General features: G+C 45.0%; 1 protein-coding gene across 1 annotated transcript in view; it reads left to right on the top strand.

Moving 5' to 3' along the window:
• Positions 1-3,623: 3,623 nt before the first annotated feature.
• The window catches only part of ARHGAP32 (Rho GTPase activating protein 32), a 191,257-nt gene continuing 178,327 nt past the window's right edge, over positions 3,624-16,553 (top strand). The window contains exon 1 of the mRNA XM_043452466.1: positions 3,624-3,706. The gene's annotated coding sequence lies outside the window, so the exon portion shown is untranslated. The remainder of the gene's footprint in view (positions 3,707-16,553) is intronic.

The following is a 16,553-nucleotide window of genomic DNA, read 5'->3' as shown; positions in this document are numbered from 1 at the left end:
AAAAAACAAAACAAAAAATAAATAAATAAAAAGGCAATGTCAAGGGTCACTTTGGGAAAATTCTCTCCTAAGCCTGGTTGGCTTATTTTTCTCAACTTATTTTTTCTCAAGCCAGCTGCTGAGCCTTCAATTTGGGGATGAGAATAAGCTCCCTCTCTCCCCCTTGTTCAAATTCCCAGGCTCTTCCTAAAACTCAAGGTTAGGCAAGTAATGCAGTTGTCTCTGTGGCCGCCCTCTGCACTGGCTCAACTTGTCTGCACCATGACGCTGCTTCAGTGCCTGGAGGGGACCGCAGTGCAACAGATCCTAGATGCCAGGAGTGAGCCCAGATGCTACTGTCCGGAAGACGACAGTGCCAAGGCCGAGAAAGGAGGCCAGGCGGAGACCTCCCACAGCTCCAAAGACAGAAAGAATTTGCCATTTCCCCCCACAACCCCCGCCTCTCACCTTGAGAATACTGAATCAAACCAAAATAGATGCAGTTATTGAGCATTTTACATTCAGATAGGCTTATTTTTCTTTAGGGAATGTTGCAATTATTGGAATATATGTCTTGAATCACTAAAGGTATTCTTAGGACAAAGGCAATCGGTTACAAACTCTGAAACATGAAGTTCAGATGGCTGCAGAGTTGCCCAGAAATCACAGCCTTCAGTTTCTCTGCAGGCATAGCAAGAGCAACTACTTATTCATAGGTTCTCTAGATGCTTCTTTCCAAGGAGGGGGAGTGCTGGCTTAGAACCAGAGTAAGGAGCATCAGCAGCCTTGAGCTTGCTCAAACACCCCTGACATCTGGAATACACAGGAGGAATCCATTTGTTCTTTCTCTGAAGTTGATAAAATACCAATGTGGGGAAAGCTACCAAGATGTTTTGAGACTCTAAAATGGAATATCTGTGTCATCCAACATATGCATAGATCCCAGTTCCTGTAGGTATTACTCACCCTCTCTACCAGCTGAACATATACCATTCAATATTTGGCCAGTAGAGCTGAATCCCGGGGTATTATGGCCAAACTCTGGGATGTGAGGGCTTTCCAAAAGAATTTAGAATGTCATGATCTTAGTTGAGAGTAGTCAGGGATATCCTTCAGACCATAAGGAGATCAAATCATTCAATCCTAAAGGAAATCAACCCTGAATACTCATTGGAAGCAATGATGCTGAAGCTGAAGCTCCAACACTTTGGCCACCTGATGCGAAGAGTTCACTCACTGGAAAAACTGAGAGCAGGAGAAGGGGGTGACAGAGGATGAAATGGTTGGATGGTATCACCAACTCAATGGACATGAGTTTGAGCAAACTCTGGGAGACAGCGAAGGACAGGGAAGCCTGGCATGCTGCAGTCCATGAGGTCAAAGAGTCAGACATGACTAAGCGACTGAACAACAACAACAAAGGGATGAGAGCCTTGTGCAAAACTCGTCTCTCATGGTGGCTTGGTTTAATGTTCCATCCTGACCTCTTGACATCAAAGGAGATTTCTCTTTCATGCTCACCAATCACCTAGGAACAACACACGCCATTAAACCCTCTCTGCACACTCATCCCTCTCTAGCAGAGATAGGTCTCTGTGGTCAAAAGGTGAACCCATGAACTCCTGCAGTTTGGAGAAAGTAATTTTTAAACTACGAGCTTGGGTGAAGCTGCAGGTCTCTAGTTTTCTTCACTCACCTGGCTGTTTCTCCAGCACTTAGGAAGTACCCCTTAAGACCTTTACAGATCCTAAGTCTACCTGTTTCAAGTAGATGGCTACCAAACCAGGATGTTGAGTTGTTGTTTAGTTGCTAAGATATGTCTGACTCCACGGACTACACCCTGCTAGGCTCTTCTGTCCATGGGATTTCCCAGGCAAGAATACTGGAGAGTGTTGCCAAGCCCTCCTCCAGGGGATCTTCCCCACCCAGGGATAGAAACCCAGTCTTCTGCATTGGCAGGAAGATTCTTTAATGCTGTGCCTACCAGGATACATTTTTAAAATGTACGTGTCTTTAAATTTTCCCATCCAAGTCTGTGCCTCTATGTGAATCTCATTCCATCCCTTCCCTCCTTCTCTGCTAGAAAACATTCTGAATCTTGGTCCTTAAAGAAACCTTGGTTATACTGAAGCTGGCAGGAGTGAGATTATTGTACATGTTCACTCCCTAATTTCTCTCCAGGATGTGCTGAAATCCTGCTTCACATCTGTGCCCTTGAAATCGTGCTAACTGTGGTCAAGGCCACGTTTTATATTCAGTGACTCCCACTGACATGAGTATATGCTGAGTGGACCCGAATCACTGCAGTGACATTAGACGATGCAGTATTTGGCATGGGTGGATTTGAGTACTGAGATACATTATGTAGGCTAACCCCCTCCCCAACATTCAGATCCCAAAGGAGTCAGAAGGAGTGAATGTTACATATATAAAAGAAAAAGATCAAAACAGAAAAGGTTTTGTCAAGATCTGTTCTGTTACACAGACCGCTCGTTGCAGGTCGAAGTAATGCGCAGCCTTTAGGGGTTGAACAAAAGGAGTAGGAGCGAGAACCAAGGGCAGTGCCATACACACGCAGGGGTTCACGTGTCTCCTGGCCACGGACCTTCCGGGGTTGCTGCTCTTTTACCCTTTCTTGTCCTTCCTCTCCCTTGACAGGTCACTTCCAATCTTCCAGTCCATAACTCTGAATGAAGAAGACAACCAATGGAACTTTTAGGCCCAGATTCCAAATAATAACCGATGCGAGTTGATTTTAGACCAAAACGCGCAAGGGATGGAGAGACAGGGAGCTTCCCGACGTGCGGCAACGCCCCCTCTGCTCCGCGGCGCGGTGACAGCACCCCGGGGTCAGCTGTGAGTGGAGAGGAGCCACTGCCGTAGTCTCGGAGGATGGCTCTTCCCGGCGTCGCTGCTGCTGCGGCAGGGTTTGTGTTTTTGCACCGCAGCACGGTGCAGAAGCCAAGGCGGCAGACCTCGCCCGAACCTCCTAGGGTGCATCCCGGCACCCTTCCCTCGCCCTGCCGACCCCCGGAACCCCCGGGGGAGCGCGAGCAGCCCACCCCTCACCGCCCCCCCGCCGCGCACGTGCGCTCCCGGGACAACAGCAGGCGAGGCCCGGGCGCGCCCCCGCCGCCCTCGGCCACGCGCGCGCTCCGCCCGCCCTCCTCGCGCGTGCTCGTGCCCGGGGGCCGCGGCCGCGCGCCTCTTCTCCCCGCTGCGGGCGTCGCGGGCGCAGGAGGAGGCGGAGCGCGGGAGGCGGAGGCCGGGCCCGGCGGCGGGCTCCAACGGGCGCGCGCCGCGAGCGGGGCGGGGGCGCTGCGGGGGCGGCCCGGAGGCGGCGGGCTAGGGGCTCGAAGCCCAGGACCGCATCCCCAGGGCCGGCTCGGCCGGGGGAGGGCGATCGCGGTGCGGGTCGAAGGGGAGGACGACTCCGAGGCCGCGGCCGGGAGCCCGGCGTCCCCGCCCCCGAGCCTGACGGGGCGGCGCGGCGGGATGAGGCGCTGGCGCTGGGGGCGCCCGGCCGAGCCCCCGCGGCTGCCCCGGGCGGCCAGGCGCTAGGCTCGGCGCGCGGGCGGCGCTCGGCGGCGGCGAGGATCGGGACCAGGACGAGGACGAGGAGGAGGAGGAAGGGGAGGGCGTCGGGCCCGGCGCCCCGCAGGGCAGACACGGAGCGGCGAGCGGGGCGCAGCGACGCCGCGGCGGCGCGGCGGGGCCGCGGGGCTCGGTAAGGCGGGGGCCGCGGGAGGGTCGGGGGCGCCGGTGACGTGGGCAGGCGCCGCAGGGAAGGGCTGCGGGGGCCTGGCTTTCCTTTTCGGGAGAAATTCTTTTTAAAGTAAAGGTTCGGGATCGAATGTTCTTGGAAGGCCATCTCGGGTTTCCCCCTTCCTCCCCCCTCCACCCCCCCAACCCGGCTCCCTCCTCGGCCTCCCGGGGCGGACCGCGATCGGGCCGCAGCCGCCCGCGCCCACCACTTCCCCGCGGCCTCGGCGGACCGGGCCGGGCGGTTCCCGGCCTGCTGCGGCGCTCCGGGCCCGAGGCGCCGGGGCTCCGGGGCGCCCTGGCCGTGCCCGCTCCCCGCCGTGCTCGCTGTCGCGTCCGTGGAGTTTTCCCTCTCATCTTTCTAATTGGCTGAAGTTGCCTCTGCACATTGGACGGTGCTGGTGACTCTAGTGCCTTTTTCCTCCCTTGGTCTCCCCCGCCACCCCATCCCCGTCTTGCCTCTCTCATTTTGGTGACTTGATTAAATATTCATGTTAAAAAATTTCGCAAACAGATAAACAGAAACGGTACAGCGAGAAAGTCAAACCAGATTGCTTAGCTATAGTCTACTTCTAGACCCTTTATAACTCCACCTTCTGTGGCTGAAGCTTAAAGAAGGTGGACGGGAGGAGGAGACCCCAGGAGGATGCTTGGGTTGCAGTTTGATAGTTATCTTTTAGGAAATAAAATTTGGATAATTATAATTTTGATCTGCATGCAGAATTGCAATCTGCTTTTAAACTGCTTGGGGCACTGCATGATGTTACATGGATAGCTGGCAGCTGGGCCACATTGCATTGTTGTCAGCATCTCTTTTATTTTCCATTCTTTCAGAGTTTTACTTGGCACAGATTTAGACCTTTTAAGTCAATCTGAATGGGAGTAACTTCTGATGCATTGGTTGCTTTTGTAAACGTTGTCTATATTTGTATTTCTATTGGAAGAAGAAAAAGCATATGGTGCTAGAGTATTGTGGGTCTTAGCATCCAGAAAATACGCTAGTTTGAATCAGTAATTGAATTTGTTGTAATATTTTTGGGTAGTGATGATTGTGATTCATTAATATATTTTTCTTTATTGGATAAATTGGACTCAACTCGGAATATTGACATTTGATCTTTGTACTTGAGAAATAGAAGCTTTAATTGCTGCTACAACATGACCTCAAAGTTTTTCAAGCACTCACTGATGTGAATTCCTTCTTAATGCTGCTGTTTGTGAAGATGGGATATTATGAAGATGTGATGTCCGTTTTCAGGATTGTCTGGAGTTGGCTTCATTCCTAAAATTTAGTGTGTGGTGATTCTTCATAGAATAAGTCTCTAGAATGGCGTGAGGTTGGAACTATGCTCTAGCCAGTTGTGTTCATACCATCGTCCCTATAGCAGTCCGTAGAATAAAGCAGCACTTTGGACAGAGACCTGTCCAGACCTGGCTGGGGTAGAAGCCCAGTTTACTGTATGGTGATGCACGCTGAGATGGGCGATAGGGTGTAAGTGGGCCACAGAGGAAGTGTTAGTTGGAAGAATCTTCTTTGGTTATGTAACTTTTTGTTTTCTGGGGAGAGACCAAGAAGCAGCCAGGCAGGCTCAACTGTCATTAGAGTCTTTGATGTTGGCTTGAGTTCCAGTAGTTATGTTCCTTTTATTTTCTTTTCCTAACCCCCACATCGTTTTTCAATCACCAGAAGCTATGCTACAGTTGGGCTCAGACTTTAATGGGAATTCATTCATCTCTCTTTCTCTTAATCTCTCTTTATTTTATTTTTTAAAAGATATTTTTGTGAATGTGGACCATTTTTATTTTTATTTTATTTTTTTCCATTTTTAAAGTCTTTATTCAATCTGTGACAGCACTGCTTCTGTTCTGTGTTTTAGTTTTTTGGCCACAAGGCATGTCGGATCTTGGCTCCCTGACCAGGAGTTGAACCAACATCCCCTGCATTGAAAGGCAAAGTCTTAACCACTGGACCACCAGGGAAGTCTTGTCTTAGTCTGTCTTTAGAGTGACTTGTTCAGCAGTGTTTTCCCTTTCTGTGCTGGCCTTAGTGTGTTGTCTGCACAGCATACATAGATTCACTATTGACTGTAAATGCATCTGATGAATGTCAGGATTAGCAGCTGTTTTCTTCAGAAGACTTTGATAGCATAAGGAAAATTGAATGAAATGAACTAAACATTTTCATTGCTTTTAAAGATTATGACTAATAATTCTTGAAAATCTTTAGGGTTTAACCCATTAATGTGAAATTTGATGTCTGTGGAAGTAGTTGAGAGGCAGCAGGGACTTGAAATCAGGTTGTGGTTGCAGTTCTGCCACTTAGTAGCTGTGTGGCTTGGTCCCTGCTTTGGGCAAGTTATGTACATTTCTGAGCCTGTTTTTCTTAGGTGTAAATTGAGATGGGATTTTCCAGGTGGCTCATTGGTAAAGGATCTGCCTGTAATGCAGGAGACATAGGTTTGATCCCTGGATCGGGAAGATCCCCTGGAGAAGGAAATGGCAACCCACTCCAGTATTCTTGCCTGGAAATCCCATGGACAGAGGAGCCTGACGGGCTACAGTCCGTGGGGTCGCAAAAGAGTTGGACACGACTTAGCGACTAAGCAACAACAGCAACAAAATGCGACATTGCAAGGAGGCTTGCATTGTCTTCCTTACAGAGAGGTTAGATGAAAGAAAGGATATGAAAATACTTTGTATTGCTTCTTATATTCATAACCCATTATTGTCATTACCTATAAACTTAGTGTTTAGCTATTTTAAATGTCTTAATACCAGTTTTTAAAAATGCACATAAGGAATGAGAATGTGTTAGTTCTTTTTGAGTTCCAGAATTTTGTGATTCTGTCTCATTCTTAGGAAATCCATATGCTGCTGCTGCTGCTAAGTCACTTCAGTTGTGTCTGACTCTGTGCGACCCCATAGATGGCAGCCCACCAGGCTCCTCTGTCCCTTGGATCCTCCAGACAATACTGGAGTGGGTTGCCATTTCCTTCTCCAGTGCATGAAAGTGAAAAGTGAAAGTGAAGTCGCTCAGTCTTGTCTGACTGCTAGTGACCCCATGGACTGCAGCCTACCAGGCTCCTCCGTCCATGGGATTTTCCAGGCAAGAGTACTGGAGTGGGTTGCCCTTGCCTTCTCTGAATCCATATGTAGTGTCTACAGTTTTAGACTCAGAGTTTTTGATTATTTTGGGACAGATGTTTAGTTTATTGAGACTTTGAGCTTCTGAAAAGTATCAGTTCAGAATATTAAAGGAGATTACAAGTTAAGAGTATGAAAAGAGCTGTTTACTAAAATATATTTGTCTGCATTATTTAGGATAGACATTGACAAAATTCAGTATGTAGGCCAAATCTGGCCTGCAGCTTATATTTTGTATGGCTTATGAACTAAGAATGATTCATTTTCAAATAAAAAGTATTTCATAATGTTCAGGTTACATGAAATTCAGATACTAGTGCTCATAAATAAAATTTTATTGGGATTACAGTCACACTTGTTTATGTAGTGTCTATGGCTGTATTGGCTGTACAACAGCGGAGTTGATTCCTTGCAATGGTGATAGTATGGCCTTCAGGGCTTAAGCAGTTTTATTACCTGACCCTTTATAGAAAAGGTTTGCCAGTCTTTGTTGTTGTTGTTCAGTCGCTAAGTTATGTCCTACTTGTTGGCGACCCATGGACTGTAGCCCCCCAGACTCCTCTGTCCATGGGATTTCCCAGGCAAGAATACTGATACGGTTTGTCATTTCCTTCATCAGGGTATCTTCCCGACCCAGGGATCAAACCTGTGTCTCGTGCATTGGCAAGTGGATTCTTTACCACGGAGCCACTAGAAAGCCCCGTCTTTGCTTTAGGATGTAAAATTTTTTTCTCTGCTTAGCACAAGTGTGGTTTCTTGTCATAGCATTATAGGGATTAGGACCCCTGAAAAGGTACTGATTTTTGCTTTGGAGTCAGACAGACTTGTGTTTGAATGTCAGCTGTGATGTTAGCTTTGATCCTGGACAAACAAATTAACATCTTGGTGTTTCAGGTACCTCCTTTGTAATCAGAGAATATAGAATCTGTCTTAGAAGATTGTAGTGATGATTAAATGAAATGTTACATGTGACGGCTTAATACGATATTGTTGTTCAGTCGCTCAGTTGTGTCCGACTCTTTGCAACCTCACGGACGGCAGCATGCCAGGCTTCCCTGTCCTTCACCATCTCCCGGAGCTTGCTCAAACTCATGTCCATTGAATCGTGATGCCATATACGATATAGGCATATAAATAGTAAAGTTATAGATGATGGTGATCATGAATTCTAGTGTAAACAATACACCTAGAATGTTGTACATCACCTTGCCCCAATATTATAGAGTTGTTCTCCTTAGTGGTATGTTACTTGTTACTGAATTTTTTCCTTTACTGAAACCATTAGTTTAGTTAACAGCTGATAAATGGAATAACTTGAGAAATCTCTCATATGTTGTATTTTTATTAATCCCTTGCTTATTTCGATGATTAAGAATGGGAGGAAAGATAATTCTGCTCTGTTTTTCAAAGATCCTGGTTCTTGATAATTTCTTGGTACTAATATATGTTTGCAAGCTGAATTTAAATACTGGTTCTATTTTGGTTTTGATATTTCCTGTTTTTTGTTTTTTGACAAAGATATTTAGGAAAAGAACATTAAATTAGGCCAGGGTTAGGTGACTTTTTAAAATGTGTGTGACACCCTTTAAGTCTAACTTAGGATTTGTGTTAGCATCTCTGTAATAGCCTCTTCAGAGGCGGAATAATAAAACTTAATATTTTTTCCATAAAGATAGGCCTAGTGTACTTTCTAGAAGCTTCGTTGTTAAGCTGCTTTCTGAAATATTTGGTTTAAGTTATCTTACCGTGGATAAATTGGATGTACTTCCCTGCTTCAAATGCTGGTTTATTTAACATTAATCCCAAAGTCAGAGTGAGCAAATAAACAAAGGCCATTGTTCTGAGTCGAACAGAACAGGGCTGGGGCCAGTGTGGCTCTTGCCATCCTACAAATAGTGCAATTTCATGCCTTGGGTGTTCTTTACAGGCTGAGGGATAATCCCAGGGACACCTTTGGAGGGTGCTGACGTCCCCATGCTGTCTTTGGGGTGTGTGCAGAGGGCCTTTCATCAAACTGCAGAGCCGCAGCCCCTGGAAAACAGCGTTTGCGGCCCCATGGAAACAGTAGAGGCCTAAACAAGACCCTCCGTCTCAAGGAGACAGGATTTTCTTTTGAGGTTAAAGCATGTAAACAACAAAACCAACCAGAGAATTCCAGTTTGAAGAGGTGAAGACTGAGTGGGAATATTCCCCATGGTAGCAAAATGTAAAGATTTGGTAAAATAGATGTTTACAGGTTCATAGTATACCTGAACAAGGGGGCTTCCCTGGTATTTACAGGAGGTATTTTAGGTAGGTAAAATGAAGTGAGAAATGAGGTGTTTGGTTTAATTTCTCATATGCAGTTTATGAGCCAGAATGTTCAGAGTGGAAGTAGAATTCTGATTTTCAGGGAGAGTGCATCCGTTTACTACTTTATTTTATGCCCTGGATCATAGTAGACATTAGTATCGGAGGCTGTGGAGATGGAAAGCACTGAGAAAAGGCACGCGTGGCCCATGCACCCTGGACACGGTGTGATAGGTATACGTTGTCTCTGTTACCAAAGATAGGCACTGCACTCTGGGGAGGAATTCTGAAGTAGACATTCCGTTCCTTTGCCCTTGAAAAAGTATTAATAAAATTTTTATTTTGTGGGGTTCAGCCTTGTCCTGAGCAGGCCATGTGATTGCCCTGTTTTTATCCCGTTGTGTGTAGGATGGGAGTAGTAATTCCTGTTCTCTTTTTATTGGAGAGTTATATGAGAGAAGGACTCTCAAGATGAGTAGGATTTTCAGTGACTTTGAAGAACATATTATGTGAACTTTAGTAATTACCCGGTTTATTAAGGGCAGGCAAAAAAGGTAAGGAAACTTGAACAGAGAAAGGAGATTTGAACTTGAAGTCAGAGGACCTGGGTTCTCATCTTGGCTCTCCTGTAAATAAATCTGTGTCTTTGGACTAGTAAGTCATCTTGCTAAAAAACTCATTTTCTTTATATTTATTGATGAAATGAGGGGTCAAACTAGAGGTCTTTAAGATTCTTTCTTGCTCCAAAATTCCATGATCCTGTGATTTTTTTTTTTTTTTAAAGTAGAGACTATCCTCTTGTACTTCCCCAGTTTCTGTTGACCTTCTACCTGAGGAGAACCTGACAAACAGTGGTCTTCAGGACTTAGTGACAGTCCTGCTCTGGTAGGGTGCAGGAAACCAAATGTCTTTCTCAGTGAACTAAAAAGTATCCATTGAGTGCAAGTGAGGTTTTTTTGTACCAAGCTAAATGCAGTGGAGCCTAGATATGAAAGAAGTTGGCATCGAGTCTCTTCCCTTAGGAAGTGTTCCATTCCATTGGGAGGATAAACTATATAATGAAGAGGAATATTATGAAAGAGTGGACAAGGGACAGGGGGATAATCATCCCTGATCCGGCAGTGGCCATTGAAGGACTTGGGTGTACTGTTGGAGTGGATGCTTTGTGGCCTTGAACATTTGTTAAATGAGCTTTCTAGACTCCCTTCAGCTCTAGAAATTTGGTCACATTCTCCTTGAAAGAGCAGTAGCATCTTTGAATCAGCCTGTTAAGAGACAGAGTCAGCCTGTTAGGTAGGCGACAAATCAAGTGAAAACTGTTCAATCCAGGCCAGATTTTTATACTCATTCTACGTGATTGCTTGATTTACTAGATAGAAGGAAGGGATTACTTTAATTTTCTGGCAATGCATTCAAGGGGCAACAATTCTTCTGAAAAGTCAAGCATGTGAGAAGTGATAGGAGACTCAATGTGTCTCTGCTTCTGGGCAATAACTCTGAGCCCTGGATCTCATTCATTTTCCCCTTCTTAAGGATTTCACTCCTGCCATTATTTTTTCCCTTAAATTATCATTCTCTGCTTCCTGGATCATCTCTTTTAGTATGCAGACGTGCCCTATATTACTTGGAGCAGTGATGATTAATTGTTCACCAGATGCCACTCTCTCCAGCTTCATTTCAGTAATAGGGCCCTCAGGTTTTATCTGGCACATGGATGCCCAGCTGGACTGCATTTCCTAGCCTCCCTCTTACACGTGGATGTGACCGCATGATGAAGTTTAGGTAAATGGATATGACCAGAAGTACTGTGAGTGATTTCTGTGTCAGGGCCTTAGAAAGGAAAAGTGAATTGCTTTCTGCTTGCTCTTGCTTTCTGCTTTCCTCTTGCTCCCTTTCTGCCAGGAGAATATAGTGCTGGTACGTATTAATTCAACCTTGCAGTTGAGAGCAACACTTTAGGGGGAGGTAGATCAGTAAGATGGGTCCTTGGATGATCTTATAGAGCAGAACCACCTGCTACTGTTCATTTTTGGATGTTCACTGTTACTGTTCACTTAACTGGATGGTTAAGTGAGAAAGGAATACAGTGTTGTCTTGTTGGAACCACTAATACCTTACTAGGTATTAGAATAAATCACCTCTGTTAAACCATCCTCTCTCCTCCACCTTATGATTCCCTTCAGCTGTTGCCCAGTTTCTTTGTTCCCTTTTGCAGCAGGAGATATTTGTGTTTGCTGTATCTACTTCCTTACCACTGATTCTCTCTTTAGCCTGATCTATTTGAGCTCTTGTTGCTCCATTCGCTGACATTGCTTTTATTTTTATTTTTTATTTTTTATTTATTTATTTATTTTTTTGCTTTTAATCAAGGCTGCAGTGATCTGTATCTTTCAAAGCCAGAGGTCATGCAACGTCTGTATCTTACTGACCTTTCATCAGCATTTCCCATTGGCCAACTACCTTCTCTGATCTCATAGCTACTCATTCTCTTTGTCTTTTTTTGCCGCTTATCTCTGCCCACCTCCCCCTCTAAAATTTGGAGTGTCCCTGGGCGCTGCTGATTTCATCCATTTTCATGGTTTCAGGTACCGTTTATATGCTGTGGGGGCTCAGATTCCTGTCTCTGGTACTGATTTCTGGAGCTCTAGACTCATCATCTAATGCCATTCCTCTACCTGGATATCTCATGAAGAAGGCAGAACTGTGAATTACTTTCTTTCATTTACTCCTTCCTCCACTTCTCCCATGTATTTACTGTTTCAGGTGAAGCAGCCCCACTGTCTACCCAGTTGTGCAGGCTCTGAGGTCATCCTCCATTTTTTCCTTCTCACCTCGTGTTAATAAGTCCCATCAACTCCACCTTCGGAATATAAACTGGACTTGACTATGGCTCAGTTTTTTCATGGTTAACTCCTAGGCTAGCTGCCTTTGTCCTTTGGAAAATTATCTACAGACTTCCCTGCCTCTATCCTTGCCTTTATCCCCTGTGCTCCGCCTGTGTGTCCCCCACCTTCCTCCCACTCCTATCCCTTGGCTACTCAGGATCTTTTCAATGATTCCGTAGTTTTACCATTTCCACAGTGTCTTATAGTTGAAATCTTACAGTAATACTTTTTTGATTAGCTTCTTTCACTTTGTAATAAATATTTAAATGTCTTCCATGTCTTTTCATGGGTTGATAGCTTATTTCTTTTTCAGTTCAGTTCAGTTGCGCAGTTGTATCCGACTCTTTGCGTCCCCGTGGACTGTAGCACGCCAGGCCTCCCTGTCCATCACCAACTCCCAGAGTTTACTCAGACTCATGCCCATTGGGTTGGTGATGCCATCCAACCATCTCATCCTCTGTTGTTCCCTTCTCCTCCCGCCTTCAGTCTTTCCCAGCATCAGGGTCTTTTCCAGTGAGTCAGCTCTTTGCATCAGGTGGCCAAAGGATTGGAGTTTCAGCTTCAGCATCAGTCCTTCCAATGAATATTCAGGACTGATTTCATTTAGGATGGAGTGATTGGATCTCCTTGCAGTCCAAGGGACTCTCAAGAGTCTTCTCCAGCACCACAGTTCAAAAACATCAGTTCTATGCTCCAGTGGCGCAATCGGTTAGCGCCCGGTACTTATACAAAAACATCAGGTACTTATACAAAAACATCAGTTCTTCGGTGCTCAGCTTTCTTTATAGTCCAACTCTCACATCCATACATGACTACTGGAAAAACCATAGCTTCGACAAGATGGACCTTTGTTGGCAAAGGAATGTCTCTGCTTTTTAACATGCTGTCTAGGTTGGTCATAACTTTTCTTCTAAGGAGCAAGCGTCTTTTAATTTCATGGCTGCAGTCACCATCCACAGTGATTTTGGAGTCCCGCAAAATAAAGTCAGCCACTGTTTCCCCATCTATTTGCCATGAAGTGATGGGACCGGATGCCATGATCTTAGTTTTCTGAATGTTGAGTTTTAAGCCAACTTTTTCATTCTCCTCTTTCACTTTCATCAACAGGCTCTTTCACTTTCATCAAGAGGCTCTTGAGTTCTTTTTTACTTTCTGCCATAAGGGTGGTGTCATCTTCATATCTGAGGTTATTGGTATTTCTCCTGGCAGTCTTGATTCCAGCTTGTGCTTCATCCAGCCCAGCATTTCTCATGATGTACTCTGCATATAAGTTAAATAAGCAGGGTGACAATATACAGCCTTGACGTACTCCTTTCTCTATTTAGAACCAGTCTCTTGTTCCATGTCCAGTTCTAACCATTGCTTCCTGACCTGCATATAGGTTTCTAAAGAGGCAGGTCAGGTGGTCTGGTATTCCCATCTCTTTAAGAATTTTCCAGAGTGCTATTTCTTTTTAGCACTGAGTATATTCCATTGTCTGGGTATACTACAGTTTATCTACTCATCTGCTGAAGGACATCTTGGTTGCTCCAGGTGTTGGCAGTAATGAATGAAACTGCTATAAACATCCATGTTTTTTGTAAACAGGCGTTTTCAGCTCTTTTGGGTAAGTACCAAAGAGGGTGATTCTAGGATAGTATGATAAGCATGATTTTGAATGAGAGTTCCCATTGCCCCACATCCTTGTCGGCACTTGGTGGTATGAGCATTGTGGATTTTGGCCATACTAACAGGTGTATAGTGAGTGGATGATGCTCCTTTTCATCCCTTGACCGAGCTAAGCATGTACCTCTTCAGAGATTTACAATCACTGTTCCTTTTGCTTGGAATGTACTGCCTTCACATCTTCTCGTCTTCTGCTGCCCCAGAGAGGCCTTTGTGCTTACCTGTATACAGGCAGTCTCACGGACTCTGTCTTCTTTATTACCTACCTCACTTTGTTTTCTTCATTTCAGTTTGCATTTATTTGCTTTTATCTTACATTTATAACCCCATTTTCTGAAGGCTGTTTGAGAGGCCTGGGCTCTTTTTAGATATGTCCTGTAACCCCAGAATTTCTGTAGAATACGTAATTCTACAGAGAGGTGTCATCCATTGTGGGGACTGATGACAAGGTTTTCAGTGATAATGATAAATTGCGGGACCCTAGGAGCAGCAGGGAAGGTTCTGACTTCTTGGAGGATGGAAAAGTCTCTGGAGACAAAGCTGCTCTAGTCTTTTAAGTAATTAATATGGTAGAATGGAGGAATTTACTTCAGTTTTTGTGAGGAGGCAAATGACAAGAGTGAGCTGACAGCAGGGACTTTTTAATAGAGAAAGGCTGCTTCAGAGTTTAGCTTTCATTTGCCTTGTGTCTCAAAATACTTGTCTCTGCATATAGAGCTACACGTTCACGTTGAAGTTACATAGGCCTCCTGGTCATATGTGGTCTTTACCTTTTCCCGGTATCAGAGTTCCTTCCACATTATCCTTGGAAGGGCAGCACATACCCTCTGCTTCTGTATTTTCAGTGTCTGACTTGTTACTCAGCTGACAGCCCAGTTCTTTTTAAAAAAAAATTTATGTATTTTTACTGATGTATAATTGATTTACAGTGTTGCGTACAGCAGAGTGACTCAGTTATACGTATATGTGTGCATTCTTTTTCCTATTCTTTTCCATTATGGTTTATCACAGGATACTGAACATAGTTCCCTGTACTATACAGTATGACCTTGTTGTTGCCCAATTCTTTTTATTTTTATTTTTTTAATTAAATTTTTTTTTTTTGGCTGTGCCAGGTGTTAGTTGCAGCATGTGGGATCTAATTCCCTGATCAGGGATCAAACCCTGGGCCGTCTGCATTGGGAATATGGAGTCTTGCCACTTGACTACTCAGGAAGTGCCCCGATCCTTTTTGAAAGGAATTCTTACTGTTTAACATTCCTCATTGTATTAGAGTGGAATGTACCTGCCTTCATTTCCAGCACCACACAGATCTCTTCTGTTTTTCACATGACAGCCTTCATCTGTCACGTGAAAAGTGGCTGGTTCTTTGATCTTCCCAGTAACTTTTTTTCTTCCCAGGCTAAATGTACTTATTTTCTTCAACTGCTCCTCATGTGACTGAGCTCCTTTTGCAGGCCCATCCCCAACATTTCTGGAACTCGGGCACGAATACAAATGGAAGTCCACATGCTGTATGTCTAAACATTTACACATTATTAATCAGGTGAACTGATACAGATGATCCATCGAGTACCTTAATAAAGACAACTTAGTAATGACCTAAATATGGGTCACAGAGGGAATTCTCTGACTCCTGGGGGTTCTATTCAACACCATGGTAAAGGGCAGGTACACTTCTCCCTCCAGGCTCCTTGCATGAGGGACTTTTTGCATGTGCTTAGGTATGGGCTCTTGAAACCGTGCATGCGCATACTGCTTTCAGATAGCAGCTCTTTGATCATCCCTGGGTCCAGGGGATATAAATACTGATGGTGTGGTTGTCTGCTCTTGGGAGGGTCCACTCAGGGAAGAAACCTGAGCAAACCCTAGAAGTAGTCAGGAAATTCTAGGGTCCTGGTAAGAAGCGGGCTGGGGTGTGTGGACTGCAGTTGAGCATACCTTTTAGGTCCTGCGAACAGTTGGCCCCGTGGTCAAGCGGGGTGGTCAGCGGGTACCCCTGGTGCAATGTAGTACTGTTCTGTCCTTGTCAGATTCTGCTCTTGATTCTGTTTCCCAGAGCTGGTTATTGTGGAAAAAGTTAAATCCCCTCTTACAGTGTTCCAAACTAGACATTGCATTTTAATTAGAGCTTCCTAACTGGTGTGCCAGATAAGACTCTGAATGTGTTACAGATAGGGCAGAAACATTTCCTCGTTCCTTGGAGAGGACTGTCAGTGACAGAGAGGCAAACGCTTCTCCTGACCTCTAGTGACTGCCTGCAGCCTGGTTTACTTGCCACGGTGTGCCCTTATCAGTACTGTCGTCCTCTTGTGTGTCCTGAGTGCAGAAGACAGGGAAACCCTGCTCTGGACTGCGTCGCGTGACTCTGCAGGGCTCGCGGCATAAAGCCTTTACACACGGCTTCGAGAGCATTTCTATCATCATCAGCATTTGGTCCGCCTGACAGTGTTGGGAGTGTCAAAGTAGGTTTGTGCCCTTCTTATTAATGAGGATATAGATCCAGGTTAAGTGGCTTAGTGTAGCTACACATTCTCACTCAAGTAGGACAGTTGAAACTAGAACTCTATTCTTCTGACTCTTATTCTGGTATATTCTCTCTACTAACCCAAATTCCTTTTCTTGTACTATTTTTTTTTGGACAGCCTATCACTTCTGATTCATGTAGGGCATGCAGGCAGTTGCATTTTTTAGAGTTTTTCTGTCCCGACTTCTGTTATGTTGTTTCTCTTTATTGTTACTTCTTAACCTAAAGATTCCACTTGACAATCCCTATTAAGTGGTACCATTTTTATCAGATTCAAACAGTTCATCCAGTGTCTTGCAACT

Source organism: Cervus canadensis, chromosome 29 (genome assembly GCF_019320065.1).
Source record: "Cervus canadensis isolate Bull #8, Minnesota chromosome 29, ASM1932006v1, whole genome shotgun sequence".
NCBI lineage: Eukaryota > Metazoa > Chordata > Mammalia > Artiodactyla > Cervidae > Cervus > Cervus canadensis.
This window is presented reverse-complemented; position numbering and strand designations above follow the sequence as displayed.